The 20,628-nt window shown below is 30.8% G+C and overlaps 1 long non-coding RNA gene across 4 annotated transcripts; it reads left to right on the forward strand.

The window, feature by feature from the left end:
- Positions 1 to 9,265: 9,265 nt before the first annotated feature.
- LOC116009784 lies at positions 9,266 to 12,467 on the forward strand. 4 transcript variants are annotated; one of them, XR_004096844.1, is made up of 6 exons: positions 9,266 to 9,574; positions 10,466 to 10,654; positions 10,881 to 10,966; positions 11,195 to 11,259; positions 11,792 to 11,861; positions 11,945 to 12,467. It is a non-coding gene; the product is annotated as an uncharacterized LOC116009784 (long non-coding RNA). The 4 variants fall into 4 exon arrangements; XR_004096845.1 differs by having other exon boundaries at positions 9,270 to 9,574; positions 10,507 to 10,654; positions 10,921 to 10,966; XR_004096846.1 differs by having other exon boundaries at positions 9,270 to 9,574; positions 10,520 to 10,654; positions 10,921 to 10,966.
- The last annotated feature ends 8,161 nt before the right edge of the window (positions 12,468 to 20,628 follow it).

A 20,628-nucleotide genomic window follows, 5' to 3' on the forward strand; every position in this document is an offset into this window, starting at 1 on the left:
TATGTTAGTTATACATTAGCATATTCACATATAAATGTATATATATATTCATCAAATTTTTTTTTTTTTTTTTTTTTTTTGTAATTTAGGGTACGTGTATACATGCATCCATAAAAAAGGGTCAAGTTGATGAATTTAAAAAAATCTTTTCTGAGGGTCATATCTACTCCATTAAAAATTTTATTGTTGCAACAAATGACATGAGATATAAAACTACGCATCACAAATACAAGATCAAGTTCATGCATTCTACCATAGTCTTCCAGTATAATAACAACGATTTTCCAAACATGACATACATGTTGAAAGCTTTTGATCAACTTGGTCCTGCCGAAGTTAATATTTTATATAGAATTGAAATTAACATTTATTATTTTAAGTCTATTAAATTAATTAAAATTAAATTCTTTATACAAAACTAAATTTTTTTATTTAATTTAATATTTTAATATTATAGATATTTTTAAAATTTTTTATTTGTTTTGAATTTCAATTCAAAAAATAATAACATTAAAATAATTTTATTTGGTTCAAGTTTAGCTATATATCTTTTTTTAATTCTATAGTTAAATTACGTATGACGATTGAAATAATTCATTTTTAAACATTTCATGCGAATAAAAGTACACTTTGGTGCAAAATGAACCAAAAATAAATCAAATGCAATCTCATTTTTATTTTTAATTCTATTTTCTATCATTATATTGCTATAAATATAGATCTCTATCCTTTTTAAAGTCTTTAAATATAATATGGTAATTTAATGGTAATAGGATTATATATATATATATATATATATATATATATATATATATATATATATATAAAATTTATTAATTTAAATTTCTTTAACTTAAATAACTTTTTAACCTTTCCATGCACATATTGGGAAACATTGTTACAGAGTAAAAAATAAAATATATCAATTACAATCTCATTTCTATTTGGTATTTTTTCCTTCATATATATATTGCTAAAAAGAGAAAATAATGAATATAATACATATATACATATTGAATCATTGTTGCATGTCGAAAGTTCGCGGAAAAAAAAATTGTTGCATGTCAATTTGTTTGCTTCTAAAAATAACTATGATATTATTACTACTATATATAAATTCCTCCCTACATAAATGATATTGATTTTCATTGTTTAAAAAATGTGAAAGGTATATATATCATTATCATGACAAATATAAGTATTATTGCATTAATTTAAAAATTTTGTAGTACAAATGCTGTAAACAAATTTATAAAATACCATAAATTATAAAAATTTACAAATTGAAAATAATAGTTATTATTTAAATATTATGAGCCCAAAACAAATTAATTTAGTTTAATAACATAACTGAAGAAAAACTAACATAAAAATGAACTAATTGAACTAAATTACATTTGCGGAGTTTGAAGAAAATATAATGTTATTGGGTAAATGTCTCACATTTAAATATAATGTTATTAAATTAATTGAAATTCACATATTTAAGAATGATGCATCGTCTCGAGATCTATCAATTTAAAATGAAGAAGAATAAGAGATAATAGAACTAAAAGAAAGAAACTTTCAATAAATTAGTTAAAAATATATCATAGATCTATAAATATTGAACCACAAATCCTATTATGGACCTATTATTTAAATGATGATCTAGAGAGGTTTTGATTGTGCTACACTTATGGGTTGGAAAATATTTAGAAACAAAACTAAATGGTTTCCAAACATCTATTTACTATTTATGATAACAAACAAAAGTTTAAGGCAAAAACTTGTGTGAAATCGTCTCATGTGTCTCAATCCGTGAGATGTGTCGGATATTTAATTAACGAGGTCAAATGTCTGGTCCATTAATCAAAAGATCTGACCCGTCTTACAGATTGAAACCCATGAAACGGTCTCATACTAAGTGTTACTCAAAGTTTAAAATATCACCAAAGTAGATTCTAAAACAAAACTCAGATATCAATGTAAAATTTAAAATAAGAATATTTTTTCATGCAAGCAAAAAATATATATAATACTCCGTATTTATCAATATCTGTATAATAAAAAAATTATAAATTTCTCTTTTTATCCATTTATGTAGACATATATTATATTTATAGTATTTTGTATAATATGAAAATATATACACATTTTTTATAGAATTGTGATTACTGGCATAATTATACACGTTAATTACTACAATGGTTACTTCTTAAAACAAATTATTTTAAAATATGTCCAAACTCATACTCTTACTTTTTTTTTTTTTGAGTACAACTCATACTCTAAATTAAAAATTCAAAAATATTTAAAAATTTGTCTAAATATGTAATATAGTTAGGCACTACATTAATCCATATAAATTTAAAAATTAAATTCTTTTAATTTGTAAATGTAATTTTCTTAATTATAATTAATAAAATATAAAATATAATAAAAAATAAAATTATAAAATTAACAGTGTGTTCATAAATATTTATATTTTAAAATACTATTTTTTAATTTCTAAATTTAATTATTTTAATTATAATATATCAATATAAATTATAATTACCGAAATTATATTATAGAACTTGCATATATACATATTAATAAATATTATTTGTATATACACTATATTACACAATCATATAAGAAAATGCGTCCGATCAGAGTTTAAAATCACATCTACAAAATTTTAAATTTACATTTTTTAAATTTCTAAGTAAATTTTCTTTGTTTTTTTTTTTTTTGAGTACTACTGACTCTGTTACAATGTAGTATCTGTTCATAGCTACTTTTTCAACCTACTGAAGCACAACGAGTCAACAGTTGCCTCCACTGAGGCTCGAACCCACTCCACAATAACAAATTTTCTTTGTTATTATTCATATTGTTAGAATTATAATATACGAAGTATATGAAATATGATTAGGAATAATTCAATTTAATTATGTAAATTTATCTAAATATGTACATGATTAGAGGTTATATTAATCATACAGAATTTTAATTTTGTATGCTACGATAATAGATACTTGACCAAATATATGAAAATTCAACTATATTATTATATTGTACATTTTAATATATTTTCATTTTAAAACTTTTTTTATTTGAATTCATAATAACAAAATTATTTCTGTGCATCGCGCGGGTAAAACACTAGTTTTATAATAATTGTAACACTATTTACATATAACATGTTTATTAAGTTTTAATTATTATTAATTATTTTCAAAAAAAAAATAAAAATTATTACTAACTACCATATTTTGTCGTTGGTATTTATGTAAGCAATAATATTAAGTTTGATTCTATTTGAGTAGGCAAATTATGCTATGTACCCGGGTCCACCTTGCAATATGGACCTAGGTCCAAAACACGCGTCTGAAATAATGGTGTCGTTAGTTGCACTGTTTCCTTAACCAATAATATTTTTTTTTGTGAATATAGAGTTCAAAAATTGTGAATATAGAGTTCAAAAATTGTAAATATAGAATTCAAAAATTGTAAATATAGAATTCTAAAATTATGAATATAGATTCAAAAATTGTGTTATATTGTTGAATATAAAGTTCCGTAATTGTAAATATAGAGTTCTTTAATTGTGAATATAGAGTTATGAAATTGTGAATATAGAGTTATGAAATTGTGAATATATAGGGTTTTATAATTGTGAATATAGAGTTCAGAATTTATGAATATTGAGTTTTGTAATTTTATATATTGAGATCTAAAATTGTGAATATATTCAGTTCAAAAATTGTGAATATAGAGTTCAAAAATTATGAATATAGAGAAACGAATTCTGAAGGCAAACGGCAGGTTAACGGTAAGGAAAGAATCAATTTTTTTTTAAATTCAGACAGCGTCGTTTTGAAGCAAAACGACGCTATTTTGGACCAGGGTCCACTTTACAATGTGGACCCGGGTCCATAGCATAACAACTGATTTTAGTATTAGATCGTTTTCCATCCATGTTATAGTTTACTTGGGCCATTAAAGATCATAGGCATAATTTGAGCGATTAAGTACTATAATTATTGTCCTTGGCCTATTTTGAGCCATTAAGAACAGAAATTATTGTTTTGACCATTAATGATTATAACTATTATTTAAGTTGATTATGTTTTTTTAATCTAAGTATGTATAAATAGTTTTCAGGGTTTTAATAATAATATTAATTTTTTTAATAATAGTAAGTAATATAGTTGGTATATTACTTTTGCAATGGTAATTTGGCTATTACCCTTAATTTTGTCTCCCTAAGAGGCATTATAATTTTGGTTAATTATTATGGAGTGATATGAGATTGGCGTTAGGCATCTATTTAATCACAATTTTGCCTTTATTCTAGTTATATTAATTGATATTATTAATTGTTGTTCTTAAGTTTTCAGGGCTAATATCGTTTATTACCTTTCATAATAATTATTATTTCTTTGTAATCTACTATATTTGGCTCACAGAAAAGATGACATATTTGGTGATTATTGTTAATGGTAATTACGTGCTACCAATAACTTTTTACGTACCATTGAGCGCTACATCGAGGTTACTAGCATCGACGAGTCAGCTCAACTCACTATCAGCAAAAATGGGGAGAATTTTGGAGACTTTCTTCGCCTGCTGTTTGTCTCTACCGTGGAGAGATGCGGTTTACATCATTGAGGTAAACTATTAATTACCATATATTATTATTATTATTGGTAATTAGTGTTATAGTTATAATTAACCGCTATTTTGAAATAGTCACATTTTTATCTTTTAAAATATGGAAACATTAAGAGGTGTATTACCATAATTTGGTTGTTGTTATTAAGTGTTAACAGTGACTATAATGTTTCTTATCACTGTTAATATTTTAATTAATGATTACATTAATATTATTATGGTATTAAGTTATGAGGTGTAATCATGTATAAACTATATAATTGTACAAAAACGATTGACATCGATATCAATTAGTACTTTATATAATTTCACATAACACAAAATATATACAATAATAAATGTACTTTTATTTTAATCTTGCTTATCACTTTTTTATCCAATAAAAGTTGTCAATTATTTTATTGAAAACATTTTTTTAGATAAAGAGGTATGAGGACGAAACTCAAAATTACGAATTAAAGAATAAATATTAACTTTAATTTTTCCAATTCCAAAATTGATCATTTGAATAAGCAAATGTACATCCTAAAAGTGTAAATAAATAATAAAAACACATAATAAATCACTAATTAATCAACTAATAAAATATATACATATATGTATATTAAAAAAATTTCCTATTAAAATAATATATGCAAATATATTTATGTGGGTGGGGGTGGGTCTCTATTTGCAAATATATTTATGTGGCAATGTTTCAGCTAAGAAAATATTATAGACATTATTATTTTCTAGACATTAATGTTTTTAGACTTTAAATTGAATATTTGGTGTATTTGCATACTTTTGATTGTTTCATTCATTCAATCATATTAAAGTGCACAATATTAAATTTAATTGTGCAATCAGAGTTTGTGAGATTTTGGTTTACAAATAATAACATATTCTTTTGTCTTGATATTGTTATAATTTGTAAAGTCAGTCTATTTGCAGTTGTTATGGACCCAGGTCTATGTTCACAATTTCATAACTATATATTCATAATTTCATAACCCCATGTTCACAATTTCATAACTTCATGTTCACAGTTTTATAATTTCATGTTCACAATTTCATAATTTCATGTTCACAATTTCATAGCTCTACATTCACAATTTCATAACTCTATGTTCACAATTTTATAGCTCTATGTTCACAATTTTATAAGTGTATGTTTAACAGTATCAAAACTTTATGTTCAACAGTATAACACAATTTAAATTTTGAATATAGAGTAATATTGAATAATGTAATTTTGTATATTGAGATCTAAAATTGTGAATATAGAGTTCTAAAATTGTGAACATAAAGTTCTAAATTTGTGAACATAGAATTCTAAACTTGTGAACATAGACCCGAATCCATAGCATAATTTGTCGTCTATTTCGCATCAATTTGGTTTTATGCATTAAAACATTTTACCATGGGCTTACAGTTTGAAAATTTTCAAAGTATATATCCATTACATCATTATTCAAAATGTTTGGTTCCTTTTGGTTTGAGCTCATACTAGTGTTTGAATATTAATGTTATATATTCATGTTAAAATTGTTTTAAGTCATGCAATTTATTTGAATTATGAGTTTAATGTTTAATTTTATGCATATTTTAATATTCTATTTTTTAAATTATGAAATTTTATTATGCCTTTAGCAATGCATGATTTAGGGAGAAATTATATATTAGTTCCTTATTAAGTTGGACTTATGCTTAAATTTTAGTTGCGGTACCGCCTGAATTAAAACACGTTTAATCCGTTAATTTAGTTCACCATTTAAAGCCTTATTTATAGGTGAACCCTACAATTTTTTGTTTATACCCCAAACAGTTATACATTAAATGTATATGAATCGAGGAGGCATGCTAGTTCTATGGCTCTGGCTTAAAAAGTATCTTGTGCCCCTAGTCCCCTTAAATTGATACTCTATCTAAGGAGTTGGTATTTAATGATGTTTTGTTTTTTACCAATTTTTCTGGGAGTATATTTGGAATGGTATAATCTGTTTGTTAAAATTTTAAGTATTCATTACCAATGTGATTAGATTTCGTTTAATTAAAGAATATTCATAGCATCTTTAATTTATTGAATTCTCCTAAGTTTTTTCGATCTTGGTTAATTAAACTTATTAAAGAATAACAACGGCATATATATTCAACTAGCTAAGATTATTAAGTTTCACTCACATTAATAAGATTAGGCAAGGACTTGATAATTATCTAGTGATCGTATAATTTTAGTTAGTTAGGGAGTAGTCATAACATCCTTAATCAATTAAAATTATATATTAAGTTATTTGCATTGATCACATAAAGTTTTGGACATATGAGTTGTGATTAGTTGTATGTAATATGATGAAATTCAGCCCACAGGCAATTTCGTTATATTTGTATGATTAATTGAGATAATGAAATACTGAGCCATGATATCATAATTTAGCCCACATGCAATTATGTATCGGAATGCATGTAGTTTGATAGTTTTATCATTGATGATAGAATAAATCAATTTATTTACTTTGTGGTTATTTGTAAATAATTTCCAACTCTATCGTGAAGTTTAATTTTATGATGTAACATTAGATCATATTTCTTAATTTACCCATAGGGATTAAGAAAATGAACATGATTTCTTAAGCTTTACCATAATGGTTGTAATGGATCTTATTAAATAAAACTTTAGCCTACAGACAAGTTTTATGTCACTTAATTTTTCAAGTCATTTGATAATTGTTTCATCATAAAATTTCAAGTTAGATCTAATTGAATTAAAATTTTAGCCCACATACAGGTTTTATGTCATTAGATTCTTCTGGCTATCTGGTAATCAAGATATAAAAAAATATTATCATAAGAGGTTTAATTGAATTTAATAGAATTAAAACTTTAGTTTACAAGCAAGTTTTATATCAATAAATCTCTCAACCCATTGGATAATACTTTTATCACAGTTTCTTAGAATTTATAAATTTAGCTCAACTATAATTCTAAGTGTCCTGATTTGCATTGGCAAAACATGTATTTAGTTATTTTTCAATGTTTAACCACATTTAGTAGTCGATCCACGAAGCTTGCTTGGTTCTTTGGACTAAGTATATAGTAAGCTACGTGATATGATATACCTCTTTTGGATTTCAAGAATAAAATATATCTTATGAGCTAAATTCCAACTTGGTTTTGGAAGGTGTATTTTGTTTTTAGTATGTCCAATTATGGTGGTAAATTAATGTCCTCATTAGTTATCATTTAGTTGAACAATAATTATTGGAACCAAAATTGATTATTTAGTATGCCCAACTAATGGTGGGAATTATATCCTCATTATTTAGTTAGTCAAATCGATTATGAGTGTGCATATCATTAATTTCACTGAAGAATAACTTGATCAGCGGGAGTGATCATTTAGAAAAGAAATATCATTAAGATACTCCACTAAAGATTATGAATTTAATTGTCTCTGTACATCGCAAATTCAATTGTATGTCAAACAGTAAGTCCAAAAGATTTCACAAGTATTAATTTTGGTTTTGTTCTTATAAATTCATAAGTTCAAATTATGGAACATCTGGCTGTGCAACATATTTATTAAAATGTTGTAACAATACTAAAGAGTTTATTAGAACAAAATCATTAATTTGTAGTACAATGTACTATCATTTAATAAATTATTTAGCAACTAATAGAGGTTTTAGTCTCTTCAAAATTGATCATGAGTTATTTTGAAAGACTCAAGACAATTTTGTAAGATATATAAATAAGACTCATAATGTTCAGTGCATTTAAAGTGGACCTTGAAGTTATTTGGGGATGTTATGGTGTATGTTTAAAATTACAAATTTTGGACTTAGAGTTTTAGTTTGTTGTCTAAATTGTTAGAATGCTTTTGCCATTAAACTATCTTTTGACTATTTTAATGAGCGAGAGTAACAGATGTGTGAACTTAAATCTCTTAGCCGTTAGAGGTAGTGATTAAGTTAAGTTATAAACAAGTCATAGAATATAGTTTGCATTATGCTAACATTAAGAGATCTCTACTACTTAAGACATGCTTGTACAATTTGGATTGTTTTCTCTTTTCAGTTGCAAATATATTTTATCTTGATAAACATCCCTTAAGGTACCAAGAATAAACATTGGGTTTGTTCATAAAAGACCTAATTAAGTTGGGAATTAAAATGCATGTGATGCGGTATAGAAGATACTACTCTGTCAAATAGAGGACATGTCCATAATTCATATGTTTTGTTCTTTGATGAAGGTTGTGCTAGTGCTTATTACACCAATTGGGAAAATGTTGGATTTCTTGTATAATATATATATATATATATATATATATATATATATATATATATATATATATATATATATATATATATATATATATATTGGTTAGACCGAATAACTAGAAGTTAATTGTTAGTCAGTCAGATTATGTGCATATAATATAAAGCATATATGGCTATATTGATGGAATATATAATATTCATTATATACACTACTAAAAAACAGTCATTTAATGACAGAATATTAGCAGCAGTTTATTATAACCGCCGCTAAATAAGTGTTTAGCGGCGGTTATATAAACCCTCACTAACAATAAGCGCTAACTTTCCCTTCTTTTAAAATTTTCCTTGTATAATGTATATATCCTCCATTCTTAACTGTTAAATCACTAAAATTCAGTCTCTTATCCCGTCTCTCATTCTTCAATCCCTAAAGTCTCTCACTATTCCCCCTCTCTCATTCTCTTCGCCCAAATGTATGAAACATAGCGATTGTAGCAGGGTTCGTCGGCAATTTCTTCGCACTCAGCTCAATCGGCGGATTCGTCGCCGGTCTTTGTACAGCAGGCCACGGTCATCGCCGTTGTCACCGCTGCGGCCTCCATCGTAGTCATCGTCAAAGGTCGCGGTTGTGCCCTCAGCTCTGATCCTTCTTCATTGTTCGCAGGTCCAAGGTAATTAAGTGCTATATCATTCATATTTGATATTTTAATTGCAATTATTTGAGTTTTCAATTTTATACAACTACTGCTTTGATCTTTTTGGGTAGAGAGTGTAAGTATTAATCTGGATATTTGAGGGGAGAAAAGAGGATTTGTGTTAATATTCCTTCAACTTCCAGAAATCAGGCTCTAAGAAGTGCATAATATTTTTTATGTTTTGTAAAATTAGTCTCAATATGTTCTCTAGTAATAGAACACTAGTTTGCCTGTTACCTGTTTGTGAAAATGCTCTTGAGGTTAATAACAATGTTGTGGGAAAAAAATAAGGATGATTTCAAGCATGTTCTCTAGTACTGATTTTGCGTTTGTGTAGAGTATTTCATTTTTGTATGACTCATTGATTTAATAAAATTTTATTTACATCATTCAGAAAAAAATTGCATTTTTATATGAAGTTAAAGCCAGTAAAAGAATCATGGTTTCTTTGGGTGTGACATTTTTGTACTGAATCAGAGAATGCTTAATTATAATTACAATTGGAATGGCTGCTAACAACCTAAAATAATTGGAATAGTCTAATAGATGGAGGGTGAAATGCTTGACTAAAATCACAGAAATTTGTTAGTATGCTTAGTTTCACTATTCCATTTATGGGACTAGACTTTTGTGCAGAAAAACTGTGTGTTTCAGACTTTCAGACCTTATAGGTTTGGGAATGCTTCATATGTGTGACTTATGAAGATTTTCTATAGATAGTAGTTATCTGCTGCCTCTTCGTAAACAACACTAAATCTGTTTTAGTTCAACATCAGAATCTGAATGTATGAATTATTAACAATTTTTACAGTAATCTTTTGAGTATAATCTCTGTTTTTACACAATCCATCCATTCATGTAATTCAGAGTTCATCTTAAGATGCATCTAAGCTTTTCTTTGCTACAAGCCGGTTCAAGTAGGTTGTTCACCAGTATACAAGATAGAAAGAAAGCTTGGCAAAGGAGACTTTGGACAAGGAGCTTTATGCGGATATTTAAATTTCTTATCCTTTAGGGTTCAGTCCAAAAGTTGCTCAAAGGCTTGTCGCTGCTCTGGTAAGTGCTCAAACAGGCCATTTTGAGAAGAGAAAAAGATTAAACTTGTCAAGCTGAGAAGTTGATCCCAGTAAACAATTTTATTTTTTCTCAAATCTCAATATACTGTTGTTATACTGTTGGCTATTTCTTTTTTATACTGTTGTTAACAGGCCCAAATTGTATGATACTTTTTTAAATTTGTTATTCTTACATGTTTTGTCCGTCCTTTCACATTCTTATGCAGAGTTGTGACACTATTATACTTATCTTTGTTGTTTATTCAGCCAAATAGGATTTACCTTTAACTTAACACCGGAGATCATTCTTCAGGTATATTGTTTCATTTTTTACTTTTCTAAACATGACATTGTACAACACGCTGTACATCACAATCTCAGTATTTTGGATATTTGTTAGTATTAAATAAAATTTCTAGTGGACAATGTTGAACATATTATACTTTAGGCCTCTCTCCTTAATTTTTGTGGTTTATCGTCATGGTGAGTGTATGCTATTAAATTCCTAGCCTCAATAAACAAATTGAACATTGATTCGCAGGGGTGAGTATGGCTTTTGGACAGCATTCTCAGTACTGCTTATTCTCCTTTTCTTCTTCTTTCCTAGTAAGTTTTATGGCAGTTTCTGTGCTTTGTTATATTGGTCAATCTTTAATTAAATATTATAGTATGCCCAATCGACATTATTTGAAACATGGAGTTGACTGTTTTAGCAATCTTAGAAATGTAAGATAGAAATTCTAGGCTTTTTTCCTGCTTGTTAACTTAAGACAATGAAATGAACACGGAGGACGTCACCCATATTGAGCCTAATATTGAACAAGTTTTCTTCTTTGGCATTTTATTTCATTTCTTTAACAAGTAAAAATGTTGTAGTATTCATCTTTTTCATAACGAGAAATTTCAAATTCTAAAGTTAATACTACTAATCTTGTTTCAAAAAATAAATCTTATTCTCCTAACATTTTTAGAAGGGAAAATAGAAGGAAAAGAATAACATTTAAGAATTGATAAAATCAGTTGTCTTACTACATTGCATGGAAATTGAACCGAACAAGTGGCAATACCAATTTTGAGTTGTCAAAGATGCTCATATTAAAGATACCTGAGATTGGCCATCCAACTTCTTTATTTTCAGGTGAAATGAAACTTCCAATTATTGCATTAATGATGGTAATACTGTCCCCTTATCAAGTTTCAAACTTAAGGTTAGTAAAATTCATTTGCTGACTTCATTAGCATTCTAATTTGTTTATATTGATTTTCAATTCCTTTTTATTGCGCTTGGCAGGGGACAAAGGAGGGGGTCGTTCACTTCTTGTGTGGTAGAATAACTTCACTTTTGTAAAATATTGTCTTTATGTGATCTGGTCCAACCTATTCATTTGCTGATTTACAGTTTGACTGCTATTACTTCACTTCTTGAGAAGGATGAGGATGAAGTTGGAATCCTATCAAAATCCATTGTGTTATTCACATTCTCTTCTACTTAAACAGGAAATGTAGGGTATATTATCTGTTGTAGGGTATTCAGGCTGAAGGTTGTATGAATACATACCACCACTGCCATACTCTCCAAGCTCCTCAGTTGTTTGAGTTCTCGAAGATTCACAATACTACAAGGAAAAGTTATGACTCTCAATTCTCATCGAGGGTGAAAAATGATATTTCATCATCTATGTTGCTTTATATTTTTCATTTACAATATTTTTCAGTTATGTATACAGTTCAATTAATATGTAGACGGTTGGTTGTACATGAATATTGTTTGATATTATTTGACAAATATTCATTACAATTAATTTTCTTTTCAATTAAATGTATATATAGAGTTTGTTTGTGGTTGCCATGCAAATTTGAATGTAGAGGTTTACCAAAAAAAAAAAAAAATTAATTTGATGAGGATTATAAAAATAAAAATTAAAATACAATGAAAAATTTTAATGTCAGTTCAAAAACTTTCATTACAATTAGATAAGAAATAATTTAAAAACTAAAACTTAATTTAGCGGCGGTTATTAACCGTCGCTAATAGTTAAAGTAAAATTAAATAAAATAATTTAGTGGCGGTTATGTAAGTGTCGCTAAACTTTAGACAAAAATAATTGATTATTCGCGACGATAACAAAACCGCCGCTAAATGCATTAAAAACCGCCTCTAAATAAGTTTTTCATTAATTCCCACACTTGTCTAAAACCGCCTCTAAATCCTTCGCGACACACTATTTAGACACGGTTGAAAAACCGCCTCTAAATAGTTTAGTGGCGGTTTTGAACCGCCTCTAAATAACAAATTAACCGCCACTAAATAACCTTTTTGGTGTAGTGATAAAACCTTAAGTTATGGTACTCATACTACACTCAAAATAATACTAATATATCATCTGTGGTTGGGACAAAACGACTAACAGATACTCTCCAAGTCTACCGTTCAAGAGGCAACAAGAAACATCAACTATGGTTGGAAATTAATATCACTTTTGCTTCTCCTTCCACTGTACTACTACGAGGTTAAATTTTCTCATAGACTTTATATTCAGTTAATCGTTAGACTACTGATATATATATCTAACATTTTTTAGCCCGAGCGATTATCAAGAATTCAGGGTGGGCTGCTTATTGGTATTATTAATTTGTAATTTATATAATATCCGTTTTCAAATTATTATAATCTAATATATAAGTATATAACATCCATAGGGTGATTGTGATTATGATACACCTAGGCCTAATTAGAAAGCTTGATTAGTGTGAATTGATTGTAAATTAGGAATACGAATAAGCTTCAAATTAGCCACTGAATGAAACGTGAAAGTGCAATTTGACCATTGAACGGAAAAAAAGTGAAATAAGACACTCAACTAGGGGTGTAAATGTGCCGAGCGGTTCGCAAGCTGCTCGCGAGCCGCTCGGTCAAAACTCGGCTCGAGCTCGGTCAAATTTGAGCTCGAATCGAATTCGAGCGGCTCGTTTAATAATCGAACTAAGCTCGAGCTCTAATGTCTTAGACTCGTGGCTCGCCGAGCCGCTCGCGAGCCATATATATATATATATATATATATATACACACACACACACACACACATATATATACATATAAAATTTATAGTTTATTTTTAATTGACAAATGAATTTAAAACTAAACAAGTTAAATTTGAGCTCAAAATCGAACTCGAACTCGAGTTCAACACTAATCTCGAGCTCGAACTCGAACAATCGAGTGGCTCAAGCCGAACTCGAGGTGCTCGAAAATTGGCGAGCTTGAGCTCGAACTCAAGTCGAGCCTTCCTTAACGCGCTCGAGCTCGAGCCACCCTATACTCGAGGTCGGCTCAGCTCGTTTACACCCCTACACTCAACACTCCAAATGTATGCAATTTCACCTGATAGCAGGTTAACATTTCATCTAGCAGGTTAATATCTCATCCATAGGATATTATATTGTCAAACTTTCAGGTATATATAACTTAGAGACCAAAGATGCAATTTTTTTCTTAAAAAAATTAGAATAAATCAAAAATATGTAGAGTAAAATGAATTATATTTGTTTCAAGTAAAACTTTTAATTTAAACTTTGTTTAATATGAATTTAAATTTTCAATACCTTAATTTATTGTCCAATTGGAAAATGTTAGAGTATTTGTTATCATGTCAAGAAGTATGAAGTGCATTAAAAGTACAAAGAGTAAAATGTGATTATTACTCTAACTATTAGCTTAGAGATTTTTATTCAAAATATTTTAAAAGAACTAATAAAAGAAAAAACAGTACGTAATAGTTAGGTCATGATGAGGTGTAGACGTCAATTGTGGATCATACTATCAAATAATGCACATTCAATATAAAAATAATGTACATTCAGTATAAAAATAATGTACATTATATTCAGGGGATGTACATTATTTTTGTACTGAATGTACATTATTTTTATAGTATAAAAATAATGTACATTCAGTACAAAAATAATGTACATTTAGTACATTAAAAATGCACACTTTATTATGGTCCACACAGCTGTGTGGACCATGGTCCACACAATAATCTGCCGTGTAGACGTATAGTTGGAATTTTTGTGTGGGCCGTGGTTTGTGGTTCACGGTCCAAAATAATGTCGTTTTGACGTTAGAAGAAAAGTCTCGTGCTTTACGCGCTTATGTGTTAAAATAATGAATTTTATAGGTAAGATAATATATTTTAGGAGTTAGAATAATGTACTTTGTGTTAGAATGAAATTTCTAGGGTAAAATAATATATTTTATGAGTTAGAATAATGTACTTTATGTGTTAGAATAATGCATTTTATGAATTAGAATAATTTAATTTATGTGTTAGAATATTATATTTTATGAATTAGAATAATGTACTTTATGTGTTTTTGCTGTATGGATCACGGTCCACGCAATAATAATTGCGTGTAGTTGGAGTCATACAATTTTTTTCCCTTTTACTACATAGGTTTCCCATTTTATGCTAGATAAATCTTAGCCTATATACCTAGTTCCCCCGCTCCAAGACTCATTAAAGGAAGTGCCTCCAGTTCCCTGCCCCAAGAGTCACTAGAGCTGAGGAGTCGCATGAGTCGTCTTTCAATTAGTCTCCCGCTTGAGTTCAACCCACATTCTACTACACCCCAGAGAGCCCAACAGCAATGATGTTCGAGGTGAGATTCGAACTCTCACCTTATCACCTCCAAGTCTCCAACCATGACTTGAGGTCATGTAATCAACCGCTATATACTAACCCATCCAGGGGCTAGAGTCATATTAATTACACTTAAGGCCACACTTGTGTGAGCCGTCTCACGAATTATTATCCGTGAGACATGTCAGGTCAATATAAAAATGTAATACTTATACTGAAAAACGTAATACAAATCATGAATAAAATGTTTGTTTCTTATAAGAGAAAATTTCGGCGGTCAAATTGCCGTTGTTTTCTTTACTCGAAAATGATATTTTGTTAAATTAAATAAAAAAATTATGTCATCATCTTTTTACGGATAACATGATGGTTACCAATAAAAAAGACTTGATTATATTGCTCAATTTCACTAAATCACGTGTTTAATTGTAACTTTTTAAAATTAAAATGTCAAATTTTTTAAAGAAAATTCAACGACTTATTTTACATTTTATTTTCCCTAAATTATTTGGATAAAAAAACATTAAATGATAAAAATGGTAGCAAAAGAAAAAAATTTCTTCATCCTTCTAGAAAAAGAAATAGAAACAAGTCAAATTTCATCTCACAGCTCACAGTTAGCTGCACGTACAGGTGCAGACAAAAATGGCATGCACATGTGTGTAGAAACCTCAAACCACGTGGCTTCATTATATGAAGCTGTCGTGAGAAAGGTGGCGATCCGAGAACGCCACCATCGTGAGATAATTTAGGTTGTTTGTCTTTCATATTTCAGTTCCATATATTCCTTACGTATATGAGAATTTATTCGCAGAAATATAAAACCAATAATTTATTGAATTCCTAGTGCTCCAATTTTACATATATACCTTCTTCTTACGAAGCGTTTGGTTAGAAGCAGAGAATTAGAGGGAAAGAAATTGTAATTTAATGATAAAAGAATAGGGTTAAAAAATTTTATACAGTTGATGCACGAGTGTAAAATTTCAGGAAATTTAACTGTTGAGTCTTCAAATTTTAATAAAGACTAAAAAAAAAGTTATTCAACTCAAAGTTTAAAAACGAAATATGATCGTAAGAAAAAAAGTTAGACAAAAATAACAATTACTCAAAAAATTAAAAATATGAGTACAATTTCTCCGCATTTAACAAAAAAAAAAAAAAAAAAAAAAAAAGTGGTCCCACTTATGGCATCCTCATTAGTGCATTTTGCACAGTTTTTAGAAGACCATAGGTGAGGGAAGAGAGAGAAAATTTGAGATCCTACTACAAGGGGTGAGTTTTTTGTGAATCTCACAACACAGAAGAGAAGAAGTGGGTGCGCACAATGGTGCCCAGCCGGGTGCATGCGATGAGAACGGAATATTGTATTGATTCAATTGAACAATTACAATGATGAGGAATGGGAGATATATATACAAGGGGAGTCTCAGGTAGAGTAGGATAGCTAGTCCTAACGTGACTCAAACTCAGAGAGTCCTAATACTCCCCCTCAAGCGCAGGGTAAACTACTAACCTGAAGCTTGTCCCTAAGAAAAGAAAATCTAGGACTAGGCAAAGCTTTTGTAAAGATATCAGCTAATTGATCTTTTGTGGAAATAAAGTTAACCTGAATATCTCCATTGGCAACTCTATCTCTAACAAAGTGGTAGTCAATCTCCACGTGCTTAGTTCTTGCATGAAAAATTGGATTCGCACACATATAAGTAGCACCAAGATTATCACACCATAATTTGGGAGTAAGGATGCCATCAATTTTGATCTCACGCAGCAAGGACATGATCCATATGACCTCAGCACAAACATCAGCCAAGGCTTTATACTCAGCTTCCGTGGATGATCTTGCAACTATCTTCTGTTTCTTGCACACCCAAGAGATAAGATTGGTGCCAAGAAACACTGCATACCCACTAGTAGATTTACGGTCCTCAGGACAACCAGCCCAGTCAGAATCAGAGAAAGCATGAAGCTCTCTAGAATTTGACTGAGTTACACGCAAGCCGAATGAGAGGGTGCCTTTGACATACCTGAGCACTCGTTTTAGTTGCTCCCAGTGAGACAATGTTGGAGCATGCATATGTTGACACAATTGATTGACCGCAAAGGATAAGTCTGGCCGTGTAATTGTGAGATACTGGAGAGCACCAGCTAAACTCCTGTATTTCGTTGGATCTTCATATGAATCTGAATTAAGCAATGGAGTTTTCGATGTAGAAATAGGAGTGGCGAGAGGTTTACAATCAGTCATTCCAGCCCGTTTCAAGATGTCTGACATGTACCGCTGCTGAGAAAGAATAACACCATTGCTAGTTTTGACTAGCTCAATTCCAAGAAAGAAACCAGGTTCACCAAGATCTCTAATTTTGAAAGCATTAGACAGTTTAGAGAGTAAATCAGACACTAGTAGCTCATCAGTCCCCATTACCAAAATGTCATCAACATATACTAAAAGATAAACACATGCAGAACCACGAGAGTAATAGAATAATGACACATCAGTCTTTGAAGCTATAAACCCAACAGAGAGTAAAAAAGTATGCAGCCGATTAAACCAAGCTCGTGGAGCTTGCTTTAAGCCATATAAGGAACGCCTCAACAGACAAATGTGATCAGGCAATTGAGCATCAGCATACGCGAGTGGTTGATGTTGGTCCCAAGGGGATGGGGTACAAGTCTAGAGGGGGGGGTGAATAGACTTGTATAAGATTTTGCAAATCTTTTCGACCTCTCGTGTGTATTGAACTTAGGATGTTTAGGTTCGATACCTCACGAGGTGAAGACAAAGTTTTATGCGCAGCGGAAATGTTATCCCCTTTTAGTTAGCACGAGTTTGGGTTAGTTCGAGAGGTGTTATTATATGCAGTGCAATCGAGAAGTTAGCGAGAGATAAANAAAAAAAAAAAAAAAAAAAAAAAAAAGTGGTCCCACTTATGGCATCCTCATTAGTGCATTTTGCACAGTTTTTAGAAGACCATAGGTGAGGGAAGAGAGAGAAAATTTGAGATCCTACTACAAGGGGTGAGTTTTTTGTGAATCTCACAACACAGAAGAGAAGAAGTGGGTGCGCACAATGGTGCCCAGCCGGGTGCATGCGATGAGAACGGAATATTGTATTGATTCAATTGAACAATTACAATGATGAGGAATGGGAGATATATATACAAGGGGAGTCTCAGGTAGAGTAGGATAGCTAGTCCTAACGTGACTCAAACTCAGAGAGTCCTAATACTCCCCCTCAAGCGCAGGGTAAACTACTAACCTGAAGCTTGTCCCTAAGAAAAGAAAATCTAGGACTAGGCAAAGCTTTTGTAAAGATATCAGCTAATTGATCTTTTGTGGAAATAAAGTTAACCTGAATATCTCCATTGGCAACTCTATCTCTAACAAAGTGGTAGTCAATCTCCACGTGCTTAGTTCTTGCATGAAAAATTGGATTCGCACACATATAAGTAGCACCAAGATTATCACACCATAATTTGGGAGTAAGGATGCCATCAATTTTGATCTCACGCAGCAAGGACATGATCCATATGACCTCAGCACAAACATCAGCCAAGGCTTTATACTCAGCTTCCGTGGATGATCTTGCAACTATCTTCTGTTTCTTGCACACCCAAGAGATAAGATTGGTGCCAAGAAACACTGCATACCCACTAGTAGATTTACGGTCCTCAGGACAACCAGCCCAGTCAGAATCAGAGAAAGCATGAAGCTCTCTAGAATTTGACTGAGTTACACGCAAGCCGAATGAGAGGGTGCCTTTGACATACCTGAGCACTCGTTTTAGTTGCTCCCAGTGAGACAATGTTGGAGCATGCATATGTTGACACAATTGATTGACCGCAAAGGATAAGTCTGGCCGTGTAATTGTGAGATACTGGAGAGCACCAGCTAAACTCCTGTATTTCGTTGGATCTTCATATGAATCTGAATTAAGCAATGGAGTTTTCGATGTAGAAATAGGAGTGGCGAGAGGTTTACAATCAGTCATTCCAGCCCGTTTCAAGATGTCTGACATGTACCGCTGCTGAGAAAGAATAACACCATTGCTAGTTTTGACTAGCTCAATTCCAAGAAAGAAACCAGGTTCACCAAGATCTCTAATTTTGAAAGCATTAGACAGTTTAGAGAGTAAATCAGACACTAGTAGCTCATCAGTCCCCATTACCAAAATGTCATCAACATATACTAAAAGATAAACACATGCAGAACCACGAGAGTAATAGAATAATGACACATCAGTCTTTGAAGCTATAAACCCAACAGAGAGTAAAAAAGTATGCAGCCGATTAAACCAAGCTCGTGGAGCTTGCTTTAAGCCATATAAGGAACGCCTCAACAGACAAATGTGATCAGGCAATTGAGCATCAGCATACGCGAGTGGTTGATGTTGGTCCCAAGGGGATGGGGTACAAGTCTAGAGGGGGGGGTGAATAGACTTGTATAAGATTTTGCAAATCTTTTCGACCTCTCGTGTGTATTGAACTTAGGATGTTTAGGTTCGATACCTCACGAGGTGAAGACAAAGTTTTATGCGCAGCGGAAATATTATCCCCTTTTTGGTTAGCACGAGTTTGGGTTAGTTCGAGAGGTGTGATTATATGCAGTGCAATCGAGAAGTTAGCGAGAGATAAANCTTTTTTTTTTTTTATGTTCCCATCATTCCTTGTTTGGGGAATCTGACCACTTCAGGATTGGTGCACTTCTTGACCGTTTGTGGTGGAGGTCTGACGTGTCATCCACTTCCGTCCATTTTGAAACCTCCCGCTCAGCACCTCTTCAATATTTTATCTCCATGATATTCTTCTTCTCCAAACTTAGAGTATTTTATCTGCACATGTTGACTAACATTCAGCCTCTTGGAGAAGTGCCGGTTTATCGAGACCATAAAAGATGTCTCGACCACTTGATGTTTCAATCCCATGTATCGAGAGGTCTATCTCTCGAATATTCTTTACGTCTCGAACTCGATAGGTATATCGAGAGGTCCTTACCTCTCGAACTTGGCTTGTGTCTCGAGACTTAGTTGATGTCTCGTAGACCCTTATTCCTCCAGAGTTGTCTCGTGCCTGCTTCTGATCTATCTGTTTGCTTACAACACGAAAACTTCTAAGTTGTTCAAACAAGTTTACCTTAAGCTTAAATATTTCCCGAGTTGAGCTCAAATTACCCGGTTGTATTTTCGCTCTTAGTTTACTTATCGAACTTACATTGTTTTGCCTATGTATCGAGACTTGGGGATTCTTACTTAACAGTTGGTATCATCAAAACCTATTACATGATGTTCCTAACAGTTGACGCATATAAACAGTCTCAGCCAAATCACCATTCAAAA

Source organism: Ipomoea triloba, chromosome 2, assembly GCF_003576645.1.
Source record: "Ipomoea triloba cultivar NCNSP0323 chromosome 2, ASM357664v1".
In the NCBI taxonomy this organism is placed as follows: Eukaryota; Viridiplantae; Streptophyta; class Magnoliopsida; order Solanales; family Convolvulaceae; genus Ipomoea; species Ipomoea triloba.